Here is a 13,575-nt window from a genome sequence, read left to right as displayed (position 1 = left end):
TCTGTTTGGTTGATCTGTCCATTGGTGTAAGTGAGGTGTTAAAGTCCCCCACTATGACTGTGTTACTGTCGAGTTCCTCTTTTATAGCTGTTAGCAGTTGCCTTATGTATTGAGGTGCTACTATGTTGGGTGCATATATACTTATAATTGCTATATCTTCTTCTTGGATTGATTCCTTGATCATTACGTAGTGTCCTTCCTTGTCTCTTTTAACATTCTTTATTTTAAAGTCTATTTTATCTGATATGAGTATTGCTTCTCCAGCTTTATTCTGATTTCCATTTGCATGGAATATCTTTTTCCATCCCCTCACTTTCAGTCTGTATGTGTCCCTACGTCTGAAGTGGGTCTCTTGTAGACAGCATATATATGGGTCTTGCTTTTGTATCCATTCAGCGATCCTGTGTCTTTTGGTTGGAGCATTTAATCCACTCACGTTTAAGGTAATTATCAATATGTATGTTCCTATGACCATTTTCTTAATTTTCTTGGGTTTGTTTTTGTAGGTCCTTTTCTTCTCTTGTGTTTCCCACTGTAGAGCTGGTTTGGTGATGCTGAATTCTCTTAGCTTTTGCTTGTCTATAAAGCGTTTGATTTCTCCATCGAATCTGAATGAGATCCTTGCCGGGTAGAGTAATCTTGGTTGTAGGTTCTTCCCTTTCATCACTTTAAGTATATCATGCCTCTCCCTTCTGGCTTGTAGAGTTTCTGCTGAGAAATCAGCTTTTAACCTTATGGGAGTTCCTTTGCATGTTATTTGTCATTTTTCCCTTGCTGCTTTCAATAATTTTTGTCTTTAATTTTTGCCAATTTGATTACTATGTGTCTTGGTGTGTTTCTCCTTCGGTTTATCCTGTATGGGACTCTCTGCACTTCCTGGATTTGGGTGGCTATTTCCTCTCCCATGTTAGGGACGTTTTAGACTATAATGTCTTCAAATATTTTCTCGGGTCCTTTCTCTCTCTCTCCTCCTTCTGGGACCCCTATAATGCGAATGTTGTTGTGTTTAATGTTGTCCCAGAGGTCTCTTAGGCTGTCTTCATTTCTTTTCATTCTTTTTTCTTTATTCTGTTCCGCAGCAGTGAATTCCACCATTCTGTCTTCCAGGTCACTTATCCATTCTTCTGCCTCAGTTATTCTGCTATTGACTCCTTCTAGTGTAGTTTTCGTTTCAGTTACTGTATTGTTCATCTCTGTTTGTTTGTTCTTTAATTCTTCTAGGTCTTTCTTAAACATTTCCTTCATCTTCTCGATCTTTGCCTCCATTCTTTTTCCAAGGTCCTGGATCATCTTCACTATCATTACTCTGAATTCTTTTTCTGGAAGACTGCCTACCTCCATCTCATTTAGTTGTTTCTCTGGGGTTTTATCTTGTTCCTTCATCTGGTACATAGCCTTATGCCTTTTCATCTTGTCTATCTTTCTGTGAATGTGGTTTTTGTTCCACAGGCTGCAAGGTTGTAGTTCTTCTTACTTCTGCTGTCTGCCCTCTAGTTTGAATCCTGGTTCTTCATTTAATAGATTTCTATATTGGTCAAGTTACTTAACTTCTCTGTGCTTCAGTTTCTTGACCTGGTCCAATATGCTGAAGAACAGCAGGATCTGGCACTCTTGTCCATAAGCACTTTTCAGCAAGCGCTGAAGGTAAATAATAATAGTGAGTAGGCAAATAGCTGCAACCAAACCATAGTTTTTATAGGAGTGTTTCATCTCTAGTATTATTAGAAAATTACTAGCAATTGGGAGATTGGGATTGACATATATACACTAATATGTATAAAATGGATAACTTATAAGAACCTGCTGTATAAAAATATAAATAAAATTTAAAAAAAAGAAAATGACTAGCAATTTTTAATCTCTAAAATTAATGATAATATTATTTGGCATAATTCTAAATACTTAGTAAAAAAATTATTAGTTTTCCAAACTGAGTTTATTTAAGATGATTTTAGAAAACTTCTGCTTTATTCATTTTTTAGCACTTTTTAAAATTCCTTCTTCGACATCTAAGTTATTCTGACTCCATATTTTTCTCTGAGTTATATAACTAGCTTTGCCAAGGGGTAAAAATCACTAAAATATATAGCTTTTCTTTTTATGCTTCATAATTGAAACATTCCTGCTGGCAATAGGTACAAGAAAAAAATCAAAACAGGAAAGAGAAACAGCATGATGTACAGGATAGATAGTAGTTATACTTCAAAAACGTGAAAAGCAGAATTATAAAGTGAAAATATCCCCCAGGAAAAGGCTCCACAACCATTTTCTATGGTTCATGCACTTGAAATACAGGAAATTTCTGACCAAAAGGAAAACTGTGGTACCTAAACTATTCTTGCACTATCCCAATAAGGGAAGATATAGACAGGTACACAATTTACCTACATCATGTAAAAGTGATCAGTAAGTCAATAACACACCAGTGACAGGATGACTTCCATGTAAACAAAAGTTTTTCTATGATGACATTATCACTTATTGCCACACTGAACATTCAGAGCAATGATATGTGTGATCCCAAGTTCCAGAAGCCTTAGAAAATGAATATGGAGTGAATGTTCAGGATGCTTGTTTGAGGACGTGACAAACCAGACAGTCCTTTGGCCCCCAATCTCCATATCAGCCTATGCTACTTTCCTTAAACCTTGCTATCCCCTAACGCCCATGGTATGTATGCCATAGCTCCTCCATTCCTTTCATTTTTTCAAGACTTTTGGCCATTTTAGGTTACTTGGTTCCAAGTTAAGAACACATTTTCAGTCCATGAAAAAGCCATGGAGGGCAGTATTCAAAGTGAGCCTAGATGTGGTTAGCACTGGGAACAGTTCACATAAGACGTACAATATTCAAGTCACTCTTAAGCAGTATTCATTCATTTATCAATTACTGAGCATCTTCACATCACAGAGTTAGATGAGCTGTTTGAAAAAGAGAATAAAGCACAGAACACCTGCCCTCATTAAGTTCACAATGCAGTGGGCATGAAGCACAAGCAAGCAGTGAATTATGATACTTTAAAGGGAGATTTGATAATGATATATACGCAGGCTGTTACTGACAGTCAGAATAGGCTTCTTACATAGGGTTGAGGTAAGCATCCTTGAATTTTACATTTGAATTGAGCCTTGAAGGACCCACTGGAATAAACCAAAGGATGGAAGGTTAGTCATGCCAAGTGAATGATGCAGCATCTGCAATGTCAGGCTCTATGATTAGCAGAAACAAAAACAAAGTATTTTGCACAGTTTTGCAAGAGAGGATTTTGGCAAGAGTCTAGTACCCTGGATAGCTCCCTTGCCTCAAAGGTGACTGGAGAGACTGAGGTCTAGCAGATTGGAAGGGGGGCTGAAGGATCTCCAGAACTTCAAATTCACCAATCTATCCTATATTCAAATTAAAACTCTTTGGCTTTTAAGATACATCATCCAATCATTTCCTGCATTAGACTTCTGGAGCTACGTTTTGTGTGTCATCATCCAATGAACCTGATGCCCCTCAGAAATATCCTGGGAGGCAATTCCTTCCTACTCTTCACTAGATAGTTAATGCTATACTGTCTTTACCCCTTCAGTGTTTTGAGCAGCACTTGGACCTGGCACCATCACGATTTCCCCCCGGAATGCTTCATATTACTCTCCCTCTGATCAACTTAGACCCTCCCATGGCAGGGCCCTTGATTCTTTCAAAAGGTTGACTGGTGTTGTTGAAGAAGATATCTCGCAATACCACCATATTTACGTCTTGAGGTACACTGTAGGAACTATCCCTCAAAGTTAATTTTAACCATAATGTTGCTATAAGTTTATACGCTTGCTGTGTACAAATCTGTAATGATTTTTTGATGGCCCTGTTTAGTAATCTATACTTTATGTTTAAAATTACTGCTATAAGAGGTACACTCTAACTTGTAAGTAACTCACTTATTAGTGAATACGTTTAGTTTTCTTGGGTCTGTTTGCACATGAATATAGTATTAAAAATTGAAAACAAAGTCAAATAATTATTCTTGAGCTATCTGCCCAGTAGGTAACATTCCTTTGAAAGTTTAGGAATCCTGGTGTACAGACCCATTGGTTTGTTATCAATAAGATATTTTGAAACTTTACCTGAAATAAGTTACTCTTAGTCTGCATTTCTAATACTGAATTTGAGTTTTATTTAGAGGTATGGTTTAGAGGTATGTTTTTCCTTTTCTTAACCTTCTCATCTGATGTCTTTTCCCTTTCAAGCTTTTCCTGGATGTCCTAAAGAATACTGTATCTTAGAAAAGAGTACTCACTAAACACATTTCATATATTCTGACTTAATGACTTAATGTTCTGGTAATCTGTATACCTATAAATAACAAAAAACAATCAAACAAACAAAAATACTTGAGGAAGAATTGCCTAGAGTGTCAAAGCCTACATCTGCATTTATTTCTGTCATGTTTTTACACTTGTTTTGATTTTATTTGTAAACCTTACATAGGTTTGTGATATATCATTTGCTGGTACTGCCAAAACCAAACAAAAAACAAAAAAGCCAAATACACAACAAAAACAACTCACTAACGGAATCACAGTATTTAACTTTGTAGGAAAGAGTTCAGTGCAGTGAACAGGTACATAAGAAATATGACATGCCAGTCTGAATTTGGTTGATGAGGAAGGTGTATCACTAAGACTCCCAGAAAAGTGGAACTAAGGTAGTACACCTGGCTTAACAAACACGTCCTGAACAAAGGAATACCTCTAGGTTTCACTAACAAATGGGGAAAATCAGAGAAGGCATCACACAGTCTGAAGTATGTTTCTTCAGCTGTTTGACTTTCCAAATATGTCATATTCAAATAAGGTTACACAAAAGAATGGAGAAGAGCCAGATCATCTTGAAATAAACAAGTGACTTAGAATAAGAGAAACAGGCAAACACTAAAGGATCAAACCAGACATGTAAGAATCTGTATTCCATTCATGTGGATTAAGCTGTTAAGGAGCCACAGGAACCATAGGAGGTACACTCTTCTTGAAACAGACTGACTTATTCATAATAAGCATTTACAAAATGTCTGCTGTCAATGATGATGAATGAGGTAGCTCTAGAGTGGGACACAGCCAGATAAGGGAAGATAACATGTAGCAAAATGAGGCAGTCTGGTGATGGTCAGAACCTGGAACTAGATTTGCCCTGTAGTCTGAAAAGCACTTTACAACCCCAGCTGTAAGTAATTCCAGAAAGTCCAACCAACCTGTGTATCCGGGGGTGGGGCAATATGCCGTAAGTGTCTGGCACCATGGAGGGCCAAGAGTGAGCCCTGGAAATGAAGCACACCTCTAAGAGCTGGAAATGACAGCCAGGAAAGTAATTACTAGGGGCAGCCAGGGGGGAATCTGCTGGCAGATGAAAAGGGCGCAGGAAGTGCAGTGGTTTAGAAGCATGATCCAAGTCCTTAAAGAAATAAAGAAGGCTCTGTCAGAAGAAAAGAAAGGCCTTGCTCAAATGTTATGAGAAATGGGGATATCGAGTAAGTTATCAAGAGGCAGGGGAAAACATTAGGTGAGAAATCACTTTCGGTTATTAGAAAGAGGCATTACTGTAAACACATTATAACACTAGAGCTGGACAGCAAGGGTGGCTTGATGTTAAGTCCCAACGTACTGGGCGAGAAGTCAGTCAATCTTCCTCTACACAGAAGGACTGGTCCTAAATCAGGGGCATGGCTAAGGTTCCAGTTAATGATTAACCGATTCCAGCAACAGAGAACAGGTTCTGACAAAATCTACAAAACCTCTCACCTAAGAGACACACTCAGTGAAACACCAATTTTTTTCCTTTTGATATTAGGCATCTACTTTTATTCATGTTACTGACTGATTTAAACACATTATGAAATATATAACTTTGTCCGTTAGTCTAGCAGAGGGCTTCAGAATAACCAAATTTAACTGTCCATGGACTTCTACAGAATTAGAATACTTAAATAAATATGCCCTTTGCTTCAAACATTTGAACATTGACTAAACTCACATTTAAATAAATAAGTTGAAGATTAAAAGCCAAAAGAAACTAAACTGATGTGATCATGTAATTTTTTTTTCTCATGGGAGACAGATGAATTAACAGACTGCACCTAAGGTCAACTTTGCTTGAGCAAGGTTCTCAAAGCTTTGTGTGATCTTTTCCAGAAGATAAGCTGCATATCTCCAAATATGAAGAATATCTAATACCTTAATATTCTCTGCATAAAGGCACTCATTCTTTTTTTTTTGGGGGGGGGGGGAGGCGGTACGCGGGCCTCTCACTGTTGTGGCCTCTCCCGTTGCGGAGCACAGGCTCCAGATGCACAGGCTCAGCAGCCATGGCTCACGGGCCCAGCCGCTCCGCGGCATGTGGGATCTTCCCGGACCGGGGCACGAACCCGTGTCCCCTGCATCGGCAGGCGGACTCTCAACCACTGTGCCACCAGGGAAGCCCGGCACTCATTCTTAAAATTATACTTGGTTACATCTTAAATTTCCACTAACAAGTTGGGAGATTCTGACCAGCTGGGGTAAAAGAATTGTGATTGAGTGGCACTGAGGGTAAAAAATGTCAGTACTGAAAAGAACAATAAGAAGACGGGAGCATCACCCTTACAAGTCCTCCATCACTTCTTCCAATCACCCAAAAAGCAACAACAGCACTGCTGAAGATAGTGGCAACATGGTGAGTACTGCACAGATACTGCTGGGCCCTGAGTCAAATCAGGAATAAGAAGAAAATACACTCCTTCACGTTTTCTGTCCACTGGTTTCATAATTTCTTCATCATTGTAAAAAAAAAAAAAAAAATCAATGTTTGGTGTCGGTAGCTTTGGCAGAGCACAGAACAGAGTGTCAGCTTCCTCATCTCTAAAATACACACAAAACTTTATAATGTTAAGAGAACTGCACGGCATAACATATATAAAGTGCTAGACATGGAAGACATGTTCAGCACATTACAGCCATTGCTGCTGCTGTTAATAAACATCTCATAATTTGCAAAATATAAAGGAAAACAACGCCCGTGTTTACATATATTCTAGGACTCCCTTTATTTTAAAATACTTTTTAAAGTGTCAGTCTTTGGAAAAACATAAAATACCCTTAGAACGAAGGCAGACAGTTATTCAACCGATATTTATTTATGTGTTGGCCACCGTTAAATCCTGATGATTCTGAACCAATCACACAAATACACATAAAATTAAACTGCAATGAGTACCACAAGGTAGAAGAACATGGAACTAAAACAATATATAATAGGGCAACTAATGTAGCAAAGGAGGCCAAGGAAGGTTTCCTTAGAGAAGGGATGATTGAGCTCATATCTGAAAGGCAGGGGTTGGGGGAGTGGAGGGGGGAGGGAGGACGAAGTGAGGGACAAGGATACTAAGAGAGACACAGGATTTGAACACATTATCTTTAATCTTGAAGGATGTACAGATGTGGTCTAAAATTTATTTTAGTAGTAAGAACACTGGAGAGAACATTCCACACTGGTGAAGCTATTGTTGAGCAGCTAAAATAACTGTAGTCTTACCCAGAGAAGATGATTATAAATGCCAAGATGAAAAATATCACGAGTCAAAAAAACTAAACAAAAAATGGTCAACCTTTGTACACTGTGCATATTTTCTGCCTTATAAATGACTACCAATACAGTCGGTCTGAGGTCATTACTACTGTCCAGTTAAATTCCACACTTATGTATTGCTTCCCCAATCAACAACAAACATGTGCACAGGAATTAGAAAGTCATTTTTGGTTTTGTTTTTAATTAAGATGTAATTCTTCTGATGGAGAATGTAATATTTTCTAGGTCTACATAGTTAAAGCTTAGTTATCTCTACCAGATGAGGAAAGTATTTAGATACAAAATAGGTAGAAAACACAGTCTTCAAGTTTCACTATAAGATATTCGAGGTCAGTGGTTCTCAAACTTTAGAGTGTGTGAGAATCATGTCGGGGACCCCAGCGCAGAGTTTCTGGTTCAATCATCCAGTGGAATTGCATTTTAACGAGTTCACTGGTGCTACCGTTCACGGAACCGCATTTTGAGAACTACTGCCCTAGGTTAAGAATTTGCCATTAGGTAACAAAAATGTTTCCTTATAAATGACATCTAGATTTTATTTAAGATCAGAACACAGTTACAGTGTTCAAATATTTTAATAAGTTTAATTAAAATTTCAAAATTGTTAGTACAGTGTAAATAACACAAAACGAAAAAGTACATTTTAAGTTAATCTAAATATAGGGCCAGGAATTTGGCCAAACAACAAACTTTATCTGTCAAAGACCTAAGCAGAAATGTTTTTTTTATTGTAATACCACAGACCCTAGTAAACATTTTCAACCATCACTTTTTTTTTTTTTTTACCATTTTGTTTAGCCCACACATGAAAACAGCTTAAAATGAAATACAGTCATTTTAAAGTGAGAACTGATAGCAATATGCTGGCACTGTATCAACTGCAGCTTAGACTGGTCAGCTTTACATTTTTATAGTTAGTTTAAGCTATACACTGAAGTATGTTTCTTTCGTTAGTGTCTTTCATCAATCTCCTCATCTTTTCTCACTGCTTCTCCCATCGCAGACTTCATGTTTTATTGTTAACTGACACTCTCGCATAGTGAAGATAATATTGCTGATAGAAGCATACGTCCTCAATATAAAGCAAATAGATTTTGTCACTATCCAGTAAGGAAATCACGCAGAAGCTGTCAGTCATATATTAGGAGAGATTATCAAAGTGATACACCTGTGACCTATAGTCCAAAACCAAACTCAAAAGAGACCAATTAACAGATACACTGGTCTGTAATTTGACTACATTGGAAATCATCCCATTCCTGCATGAATATGAAATAGGTGATTTAATAGGATTTTCACTTCTGTAATAACTCTTATCTATTCACTGTTGACAAAATATATATGCAAATCTTTTAATTCAACTAATCTGAAAGTAATTCTACTCTGTTATTTATTGAAAGTGATATCTAATATTTGTACTATTTCCTTATTGTCACCATAACATACTTCTCAGGTGTCATATTGAATAGACAGGCTCAATGTCAATTCAGATCTTTCCCCTTGTGGTCTTAAAATGGGGAAATGCATTTTAAACAGTTTTGTGTTTGCTTTTATATATACATATATATATATATAAACAAATATATATACAAAAAGCAAATAACTAAGTTCAAAATGCTCAGAGACACAGCATGCTCTTATTAGTAATACAATCTATTTACCAGAAGACAATTAAAACATCTTTAAAACTGTCACTACAATTCTAAAATTGTTCCCCATAGGCCCCACATCATAGCTGTATATTCATGGAAAATAATGTAAGGATAGATTAACTATTATGCAGATGCATTCTAATAACTTTAAAATAAAAATATTATAGAAAATATATTAATGAGTTACACATTTTATATGAATAAAATATTAAGCATTCAATGACTGCTCACTATGAATACAGCTGTTCTTTTACATACCTCATACTCTTTCCTTTAGAGCAAATCTAAGGAGAGTTGGCTAAGGATGTAACTCAAACACCTCACTTCATGTACATGCCACCTTGTTATTAATACGAAATGCAATACTTTAGTGTGATGTGGTATATTTAAATATTTAGAGTAATTATCCTCTATAAATGCATATAAAGCACATTTTTCATTAAAAGGCAAGATAAAATCAAAAATTTGTCTTCTTAGGTACAGAAATATTGACAATTCCAAGAATGCAGCATACAGAATATTGTTCATCAAAAATAGACTCACCTGCACTTTGCACAACAAATTCAACCACTTTGCAATATCAAAATCTATTTCAAAACAAACTTATCTTTCTTAAATCTTATGTTCTTTTCTACAATTCCAGGAGACTTACACCTTATACCTTATATTCTCATCCACAAGCCACTAATCCTATTTATCCTTTAAGATCAAAACCAAACAAGTCTCACCTACGCCGGAAGTCTTTTCAGACAAAATCCAGTATGAAATGTTACTGTCATGCTCTGAACTCCTGCAGTCTTCATTAGACATGCAACCTCTTATTGTCAAGGTTTGCTAACTCTGTTCAACCATGCGCATCAGATTTGCCCCAACTGGAGAGTAAGCTCCCGAAGGGCAGGAAGCAAGGAAGTCCTATGTTCCTCCACAGTACCTAGATAGTATCTTGCACATGACAGGCCCTTTATTATGAACACTATGTGATAAAATGCAATAAGGAGTTCAATATCTATAAAATGTAATATTTTTTTCATTTTCTACTTCACAAGTTTGATATAAATTAACATTCTACAGTAAAAAATTCATTATTAAAATAATAAACAGTTGCTGATTCTCTAATGGTGTCAAAGAAGTATTCATAAATGTGACTTTTAATGACTGCAATAATATAATTCATCAAGCACATTTTAAAATTCCCCATTACTTCTACGTTCCAGTGATTCAGGAAAGTGAAGGTAACAGCCCTCAGAGTGCGGCGCTCAGTTCAAGTTTTAATGTGATATATAAAAACTGCACATGCTCCAATGCTAAAAATGTATTTTAAACCAACATGAATCTAACCAAATCAAAGTAACAAATCCTTAACACTGCTTTGTCTTCCAAATAAACAGGACTGTTAAGGAAAGCTACTTTCGCACTGGAAAAAAACAACAACAACAGTTGGCATGTTTTGATCAAAATAAGGAGCTCCTTAATTAATACCAAATGAAGACAAATCACTCTGACAATAAGTTGGTCAGTCTACTTCTCTTTCTTCTCCGTGAAATTACTGAACCGGAGGTTGCAATATGGAATTTCAATGCTTTAAAAACACTGTACTTGGCAGGTGCTTAAAGACATCCCAATTTAAAATAATAAGGACACTGTCCTACTATCTCCGTCACAACCCCGTCATCGGTTCCATGAAAACACAGGTTGCTACTTTTAAGAACAAACATAAAGTTGCTAAAGCATAGTTGGCAGACACTGTCCTAAGGCATTTCCAAGCTTCAAGTCATGTCTTTGGAATTTTTGCCTGTCATAAAGCAAAAAGAAACCGAAACAAATTAATTATGTTGTAGACTAGATTAATAGTATTTTAGGTCTTTTCTTAATAGCTAGTTGTAATTCTCATCAGTAATAATCGATATAAAGTCACTAGGTGTCTGCTTCTCTTTCTTCCCCAAGGCTTTTATTAAAACCATCTTTATGGTAAAATGTGTGCGCATTATTTTTAATAGCCTTTCTTGGGGGTAGAAATGGAGGATATGCGTTACATATCACTGGGAAGGTATCCAACTGTAGAGATATTAGAAATGAAAGCTGTTGAAACCAAGTCGGTACTTTCTGCCTGTAGCTGTTGTTATTGGTGGCCTGAAGAGGTAAGAGGAGTGTAGAATAAGTACATACAAACATTAAAGGGCAAGAGACAGGTAACTTCTAAGAAGCATTTTTTTTCTACCTGTAAAATGACAAGTGATTTTCTGACTTCCTTCACCTCATATTCAATGCCCCACGGTGGGGAGGGGAAATGGAAAGCAGAATTGCTTCTAATTCTGAGAAAGAAAAGGGGAGACATGGGAGAGAGAAACAGAGAGAGAGAGAGAGAGAGGAGGAGAGAGGGCGAGAGAGAAGCTCAGGAACCACGGAAGGAAACCCGCAGAAATTTCACAACTCTTTGCCATAAATAGCCTCTCTTCTCACTCTGGATACCTCGTCCTCTACATCAGCAAGGCTCAGCCTCCACGCGCAGGGCAGCACCATTCACAAATCCCTCCGTCACCCCATCTCGCACACCTGCCCCTGATGGCACTGCTTGTACGAGTCCTGGGACACATGCCAAAAGGTGGCGGGAGGCGGAGCAAGGGGACACCTGCGGTTTCAGATCGGGACTGATTTCCTTTCCCGGGGAACCAACGCTTTGATTAGTCAGGAGCGCGAACGCACACACGCACACACACACACACACACACACACACAGACACCCCTCCCTGGAGCCCTTGACACGCCACCACAAAGCAATTTGTTCACGCTAAGTCGCTGCTGTTCCTGCCGCCGCTGGAGAGCGTCTGACCCCCAACCCAGGAAGCCAGCGCCGGAGAACGAGCGGGTGGAGGAAAGAGGACGTCCAGGCTCGGGCACTGCGGCTCCCCGCCCCCTCCTTCCTCTTCCCCCTCCCACGCCACCGCCCCCGCCCGGGCGCCCGCAGCCCCCGGCGTCAGCGCTGCCCGGCCGCCCCTACCTGCGGGAAGCGAGCGGCGAGGGAGGGGAGCGGCCACCAGCCTGCGCCAACTCTTGCCTCCTCGGCCGGCCGCGCTCCGCATCGCCCCGGAGTGGCGGCCGCGGCCGCGGGGAGCCGAGCGCTCAAGAGCGCGGAGGAGAAGGCCACGCAGCACGCGGGGAGTCGCGCGCCGGCGGAGAAGCGAGCCCGTCCGCCTCCCTCCCACCCCGCCCGCGAGGCCAGGTCTCCGCGCCGCGCACGCCGGGCCCACGGCCGGCGCCCCTGGCCTGCGCGCGGGCTGCTCCGGGGCGGCCCGGTCACAGCTCGGCCAGCCGCCGGGCGGTCCTCCCGCGTCCGCCTGAGGCCAGCGCCAGTGTCGCGGCGACGCGAAGCGCGACCCTCCGGGCGCGGGGGCACCGGGGGCGTTACTACCTGGAGGGCTCCGCGGCGCTTGTTAGGCTTCTCCCGGGCACGCGGGGATTTCTGTCTTCGGAGCACGGGGGTTGTCCTTCCTGGCCCCCCTCCTCTGCCCTCCCTCCCTGCCTTGGCCGTTGGGCTCCTTCTCTCCACTCCCAGTTGAACAGAGTCGAGCTGCGTTATTTAATAATCCTCCTGCTGCTCTGCCTGAGCCACCGCTTCCCAGGCAGTCATGTTGTGGAGAGAGGGAGAGAGCGAGAGGCGGATTGGCAGCCGGTCGGCGACTGTTCGTGGTGAGAGAGGGAAGAGCGGAGCGAGAGGAGGGCAGGGGAGGGACGTGGGGAGGCGCTTCCAAGTGTGTGAGTGCGCGGAGTGCGACTGAGTGGGGGACAACGGAGCCACCTCCCGGCTAGGCCGCGCTCTCTGACTGAGGAGGGCGGCGACGAGCGCAGCTTTTATAGGAGCGGAGCGGGGGAGGAGTTAAACTGGGGCGGAGGGAGGGGTTAAACTGGGGCGGGGCGTGGATGGCTCCGAGGACGGCGCCCGGCCAACTGAGGCCGCGGGTTGCCACGCACGCATACTCTTGCGTTAACGCGCGCACACCCACTGCTGGCCCGTTGCTGAGTTTTCATTTTAGGGGAAGCCGTATCCTGTCGTGCTGACTTGGCTTTGCACTCAGCCCATCCTCATGAGTGCGTCGAGTCCAAGTGCATTGGCAGGTCAAAAGTGTTAGAGAGGGAGAATCTGAAGCTCTGCGAAGGGGCCCCGGTAATGCTGAAAATGCACTGTATCTTTTCTCTCCAAACCACCGATGCTATTTTCTTTCTCTTCCACCTCTCAGGGAGAAAACTGTGAGGCTTCCTCCTCTTTTCCTTCTCACCCAGGCTATTCACATCCTGACACATCTCTTACCTCAAAGGCAGCAAG

General features: G+C 40.8%; 1 protein-coding gene across 1 annotated transcript in view; it reads right to left on the bottom strand.

The window, feature by feature from the left end:
* The window catches only part of CCSER1 (coiled-coil serine rich protein 1), a 1,266,496-nt gene extending 1,253,610 nt beyond the window's left edge, over positions 1 to 12,886 (bottom strand). The window contains exon 1 of the mRNA XM_065877864.1: positions 12,664 to 12,886. The gene's annotated coding sequence lies outside the window, so the exon portion shown is untranslated. The remainder of the gene's footprint in view (positions 1 to 12,663) is intronic.
* Positions 12,887 to 13,575: the final 689 nt, after the last annotated feature.

This window comes from Phocoena phocoena, chromosome 5 (assembly GCF_963924675.1).
Source record: "Phocoena phocoena chromosome 5, mPhoPho1.1, whole genome shotgun sequence".
NCBI lineage: Eukaryota > Metazoa > Chordata > Mammalia > Artiodactyla > Phocoenidae > Phocoena > Phocoena phocoena.
The sequence above is the reverse complement of the archived record's forward strand: the minus strand, read 5'-3'. Positions and strand labels throughout refer to the sequence as shown.